The sequence below is a fragment of the Suricata suricatta genome, chromosome 1 (genome assembly GCF_006229205.1).
Source record: "Suricata suricatta isolate VVHF042 chromosome 1, meerkat_22Aug2017_6uvM2_HiC, whole genome shotgun sequence".
In the NCBI taxonomy this organism is placed as follows: domain Eukaryota; kingdom Metazoa; phylum Chordata; class Mammalia; order Carnivora; family Herpestidae; genus Suricata; species Suricata suricatta.
Window position 1 is genome coordinate 49,656,762 of NC_043700.1, and position 6,999 is coordinate 49,663,760.

General features: G+C 35.9%; 1 long non-coding RNA gene across 2 annotated transcripts in view; it reads right to left on the reverse strand.

Annotated features, from left to right (window-relative positions):
• The window catches only part of LOC115290805, an 89,241-nt gene extending 85,925 nt beyond the window's left edge, over positions 1-3,316 (reverse strand). The window contains exon 1 of one of the 2 annotated variants that reach the window (XR_003908241.1): positions 3,261-3,316. This is a non-coding gene — a long non-coding RNA (uncharacterized LOC115290805). Of the gene's footprint in view, positions 1-3,030; positions 3,219-3,260 lie in introns of those variants that run through there. The other variant, XR_003908232.1, reaches the window with a different exon arrangement.
• Positions 3,317-6,999: the final 3,683 nt, after the last annotated feature.

Below are 6,999 nucleotides of genomic sequence, written 5' to 3' on the forward strand. Positions count from 1 at the left end.
GGAAAAACAAGATGTGGCATATCACCCCGTTATAAAAAAGGAAACCTTGGGATGCCTGGCTGGCTCAGTGGGAAGAGCATGTGACTCTTGATCTCAGGGGGTCATGAGTTTGAGACCTAGGCTGGGTGTAGAGATTGAATGATTGATTAAATAAATAAAACTTAATTTTAAATATTTTTTTTAAAAAAATGAAATCTTGTCATTTGCAATATGGATGGGCCTATGAGGTACCATGCTAAGTGAAATAAGTCAGTGACTTCACTTATAATGTGGAATCTAAAAAGCAAAAGAGAAAAAAACTCAGATACAGAGGACAAACTGATGGTTGCCAGGGGGGAGAGGGGTGTGGTGATGGACAAAATAGGTAAAGAGGATTAAGAAGCACAATCTTCCAGTTATAAAATAAATATGACATGTAATATACAGCAGAGATATTAAATTACTATGTTGTATACCTGAAATTAATGAAAGATAGTATGTCAATTATTTTTCAATTAAAAAAGTTATTTTAAAAACTGATATTTTAAGGTAAAAGTGATAAATGAGAAACTTTGTTAGCAATATGTAAAATACCTTATCGATCTGGTGGTTTGTTTTAAAATGGATAAAAACAATGTAATATAGAAGCATATACACATTAGACATACAGAAAAGAAAAATCTGAAGTTGAATCTTAATGTAGAAATGTCTCAGCATCATTGTAACATATTCACCGAGTCCTCCAAGCAAAACCGGGAAACACAACTAGAACCAAAAAAGTACCTATACCTTAATCTAAGAATATCAAAACCAAAATTCACTTAGAATTATTTCCCAAAAGAGCTCACAACTGACATAGAAGCTACTATTACTAATAATAATTACAAACACTAACTTTTCAAAGTTAGAATATACATATCAAATAATACATTGAAGTAGGTGATTTTGAAGTTCCTCCCCAATAAAAAAAATTAATCTTAATAAACAATCCGGAAAACCTTCGAAATACAGAACTTGAATATATGCATTGCTTTAGCTTAATCTAATGATAAGAAAATTTAAAACTGAAGACTACAAAAAATGAACTTTAAAAGATGTGAATACTAGCTGAAATTGCAAATTCACAAAATTACTAATAAACCAGCATTAGCACATTTCTTAGAAAGTCTAATCTGTTATAAATTTTAACTTTAACTACAGAGAGATAAAAATGCCTCTACAGGCAGCAAAGCTATTGAAAATAACGAGAATGTGTTTAGTATATCCAAGTAACACATGGTAAAATTTCAAAGCAGTTCCTAGGAAACCTATGCATTTTAAAATATTTTAATTGCTCAAACTAGAGCATGAAATTGTTTCTTGAAAACTTCAGAGTGTTAATACCTATCATCATAACAAACTTTTTAAAACTTAAGAGACCTTAGAGATCATTAACTTTAACTCATTTGATAAATATGAGACAATTGAAGCCAGAGATTTTTTTCTCTAACTTGTAGAATGCTAAACCAGACTTCTTAACTCCAATATACAGTGTCCCCTGTATACCATATTATATATGTCCTGTCCTTTAAAAAAAATAATCTCCAATAACAACAAGTAGTGAATTGTCTTTAGGCAAATGTAAAAAGTCACTGAACTTTTTAAATGAGATTGTATATTCATGACATTTTTAAAATTTTTAACTTGTTCAGAAACAAATAAGAAATCCAGAATTCTAACTAGAAAAAAGTAGGTAAACAGAACATCATGGGGAGTAAACTAAAGTTTTAGCCATAAACTTGTTTGCAGAAGTAACACCATAAAGCTACCAGCCCAGGGTGAAAATGCCAATACAAAAGACATGGATTAGTTTTGAATCCCAAAGAATCTTTGCAATAGTCCAGAATTTATCAGTTACAGAAGCCCAACGAAATGACCTTTGGATAAAGTTTGCAAAATCAAAGCATGTATTGTTAAGAGACAGAAATGAACTGCCTGTGATTTCTGACATGTGCCTACTAGATTTCCAGAATGCTAGATTTCTATAACGTCGAATTTAATGCTTTGTTTCTGGATCATTCTGGAAATACTATCCTTCATCACTAGTTGCAATGTTACTCAATGCATGCCATTTTTTGCATCACCTTCCCTTGAAAAATTACCTTTAAATGTCAAGTTTTACTGTTTCTATTCTTTCAAAAATGAGAAATAATTTTCAGAGATGGCTCTCTTCATAGTCTCTCTCGAGGAAGTAGCTCTTTATCTAAATATATAATTTCTACGAATCATGCATTTCTATGATTTTTTTATTATTGTATGTTCTTTGGGGGGTTTAATATCTTATGTTTACATATTTAATTCTTCTAGACTCTTTGTTATGTAAGGTAGAGATCAATTCTTCTCAACCGGGTAGTCACTTGCCCCAATATCATTTGTGAAATCATCCTTTTCCCCTTCATGGATTAAAAATGCTTTACTATTAGAAATGCCTTATTATTCACCTCACTCCTTATTCTGCTTCACTACCTATTTACCTAATTCCTCTGTCAGCCACACATTGTTCTAATTGTCGACACTTTCTTTTGAAACAGAATTCCATTCAATTTATGGATAAAATGTAATGCATTTAAAAAAAATATTTAGATTCCCATCTAGTAATAAGCAGATATGTAAAGCCCCCTACCTACACACACACACACACACACACACACACACACACACACACAATCTTCATTTGACAGGACTGGTATTCGGGCCCCATACGAATGAAATTTCCTTATTTGCAAGGTAATATTTCCATCTTAAATCACAAACTCTTAGAGCTAGAGGAACATCATAGATCACTTAGTCCAATACCCCTTGTAAGCCCAGTTATGTTTACCTCAAGCCTACTAGAGATTCGTTTTAAAGTTAAAAGTAATATACCTTTTATATGCAACATAATCATAAAAGTACTATCCAAATCACACAAAAGTATAGAAGCGGTTTACATTTAGTCAAGAGTACATTTCAATTTAGAAATCCTTTTAAAGACGACCCGTACTGGACTCAAAAAAACAAAAACAAGAGTACCTTAAGTGCATGTACCAGCAACAGCTCCAGGTACTTTTTTAGATACTGTTTCCAAGGTAAAGTCTTTTTTGTTACAGGAGGTCCAGGAACCAAACTTCATAGTACTACATCATTCCACTCCCAACTGTTCCGTCAGTTCTTACGAACACAAATCCAACAAACAATCTCCAAATGAGTAAGCTGAAACAATTCTAAAAGTGTCCCTCAAGCCTGGCTGCCCATGTAATCACCTGTGGAGCTTCTAAAAGTAAGGTTGCTTGGGTTCCACGCTGGGACCTTAAGCATTATCTTCTTTTTTAAAGCTGTAGTAGGTTCTATTCTCAGCCAGAGTTAAGAACCAACATTCTAGAAGAGTCAACAAGAACAAAGGCCCTTAAAATGCTAAGTATCCCTATATATTTGGGGCGGAGGGAAGAAGGAGTAATGAAAAAAGCATCTTCACCAGCCTAGTGACATTTGCTGCTGATTAAGAGCTGTGTTCCCTACATTCAGTCAGTCTTAAAACCAGAAAAACTGCAAAACACACAAAGCTTTTAACTGTTCATAGATGGATGGGGCCATTATAATATGTGAAACACTTTGCTCTTTTTCTCCCTTGAAGGTAACCCTCTACCCCACACCATCTCCCAAGAGAAAGGACGGCTGATACTTTAAAAATGGCAAACGTTATTAAGATTTTACATAAATTCTTCTTCTATTTTGTGAAAAAGAAAAGGTGTAAACACACGCATGAAAACAAACAGGGAGATTAATGATTGGCTGCAGTATCATGACATGAGATGAAATTTCAAATAACTGTTGCTTGTGACTGCAGAGAACTGCTAAACACTAAACACCCTCTAAAGGTAGCACGAAAGCAAAGGAAGGCTGATATCCTGAAGGAAAACACTTACACACAACAGTGCAAATATGCAAACTAAATCAAACTGTTCCTAAGGTGTAACCCTCTAAGAAAATGATCACACTTTCTAATAACAACACTTTTACTAAACTGAAGCCTGGCGTGACTCATATTCTTGTTATGAGTGACTCATATACCTTCTATCTTTGGGGAAAGCACCTGAAAAACAGAGCACATAAAGCTACACTGTTAAGTTACATGTTAAGTCATTAGTGAGAGTAAAGCATCCATGAAGTAGACCTTAATCACACACTAAAACTCTGCAGAAGGAGGTTCATGAAACCAAATCATCCCACAACAATTTTTCCATGCTCCAATTTTGGCCTAGCCAAAAATATTTTCTTATATTCCGTAAAGTCATTTGGTGAAAGAGCTATCAAGTATTTTCTATCTTGACGGGAAAGGCATCACACATTGAAGTTTATCATCCTATCAAGGAAAACTAAATTCTCTTAAATTACCACGGAGATCTGTTCAAGCAAGGGTCCAATAATTTTACATTAAAAAAAAAAGCATGTGAAGAGACAGGTATTCATGGTTTAATGGAATCAGTTCTAACAACGTACAACATGTTTCTTAGAAACGTAGCCCAAATCAGTCCGAGGCCTTACCCTTTTTGTCACATGACCACATGAAATAGCAAAATTTAAATAGCAAACATAATTAAGGGGACAACTGTAACCCCAAAACTCTGCAGTAAACTCTGAGGTGATGTATGTTTATACACACTAATTCGTAACTGTTTGCCCAGAAACTAAAACAAAAAAAAGATAAAAACTTTTCTCTAAAGCTTTTCATATGAATCATTTGCATGCAGACCACATGCCTAGCAAGTAGTAAAGAGGAGACCTTGCTCCTCGAATATTTCAAACAAGCTTACTGAAAAAAATTAAAAATAAATAAAATCCTTCACCAGCAAATATTTCTTCTGAAGTACAGCCACACTGGAATAAATAACTTAGCTGAGTATCTTTTAGTACTTTATACTTTCAAAACTTTATGAAATATTTAGACACATATTCTAATCTTGAAAAAAGATTTAAACAGTAAAATCATAGGCATCTTTCTGAAATACATACACCACTGCAAATCTTATAAACTTCAAGGAAGATCTGGGAAAGATATATCCTACCCTATTTTAAACAACTATAAAAGCCTAAAATTCCACCTAAAATGTACTTTTTAGTTTGTTCCAAAATATGGACTTTTTCGCCCAAATGCAATCAGGATTGAGGTCAATGGGGGAAAAGTTGCCCTAAAAAATTTGTGAAGTTGAACTCCCAATTCCATTAGGTCCCCAAAGCTTACTACTAATAAATACGTAGGATGGATTACATTAAAAACAATTCTGTCAAGATCTTTACATGACACCAAGATTCTGACTGTCTTCACTTGGGAGTCAGAGACAGGGAAAGATAGGGAACTTTGGCTTGCTCAAAAACCTAGTTTTTAAATATATGCTGTTTCTTCTTACTAGTATTTCAAAAGCTTTCTCTTCCCCATACTGCTTGTCCCTCTTTTGCATCTTAGCAACCTGCAAGAAATCAAAAAAAGTAAACCCAGTATCAAATGCACTAACTTCGATTAAATACGGATTTGGGTGTTCAGGGATGTTTTTAGATTTAGATTTCAAATTCAAAACATATTTCAAAATTTTACTCCCCCCACGCTACACTCAAAATTGCTAAAAGTTAAATCAATCATTATTTTGTTCCTCTATTTTATCCCACCAACCCTTTCTTAAAAACTTATCAGCAGGAAACCAATTATTTGCAAACGAGTAAGGCTGGGAAGAAGGAGTAAGGCTGGGAAGAAGGATTGCTAGGTTCAATCTAGGAACACCAGTAAACAAGCCTAGAAGTACCAGAAAAACCAAGAACCACTCACAGGTCTCCCATCCTGAGTCTGCCTATAAATTCTACAGGACAAAGTTCTTGCAGTCACTTTCATGATTTGACTTAATTCAATCCCATGCTCTCTGAACCGTCTTTACCTAAAACTATAAAGAGACATCTGGACAAACAATTCAAAAGACAATGACTACTTCAGTTAACCTAAGTACATCTCAGGTAACTGAAATACAGAGCACATAAAACCTCCTACTACGTGCAGGACTCAAGGCAATCTGGGCAAAATGCCTTCTCACAGAAGCAAAGTACCTGAAGAGCTCTGGGTAATTTAGCCTCAGGTAAGATTTGATTCTCTTGCAAATGTTTACTTACAAACTCAGTTTCCAGAAAACACGCAAGTTTTTAAGTTGGAGGGCACAGACTGACCAAGGTTTTAATGGGATCATTTCCTTAGTTAAGTCACTTAAGGTGGGTAGCAAAAAGAACATATGCAAGTGGTTTGCGAGGTTTTCACCAGGCACAGGGGAAATTTACAAAAGAGGAAAGGGCCGCAGGGCCAAGCTTGGGCTTGGGTAAACATAAATCACCAACGCACTGGTCTAGGTATCAAAAACAATGTTCCTCCAGATTTGGAATCCAGGTGGCTAATTGACTTTCTGGAGATGAGAGTTAAAAAACAAACGCTTACACCCATCATATACTACACAATTTTATCTGTCACCAAGAAAAGGGTACGTCTAATCTAGCAAAAAAAAGAAAGAAAGAAAAAGTCATTTTCCTTCAAGGAGGGCAGTGGTTTGGAGTCAATTTGCAGGGGATGGGATTGCAGGGGGGAGGGGGCGTGGAATAAAGGACTGTTAAAAGGAGAGGCAGAGAGGGGGGTTTTTTGCACAGGGCCCCACATAGGCCACTGCGGAGGGAAGACGGGGGAAGAGGGGAAGATGTCTCACCGGGGGACAAAACCGAGTGCAAAACCAGCTTGGAAGAAGGAAGGTTCCCTCCCAGGAGGCGAGCTGGGGTGCAGATAAAAAGCGCTAGCCGCTGGTTACCTTGGGAAACAGGCGAAAGGGACAACGGAAATAAGAGGTCTACAGAGATGTGAGGGAAGGAAAGGATGAGGCAAGGTCTCCGGTTAAGTGCGAACCAGGGAAGAAGACAAACAGTTGGACTGGGGCCTCCCAGGGCCAAAAGGCGTGGCCAGGGATCCAGATCAAACGA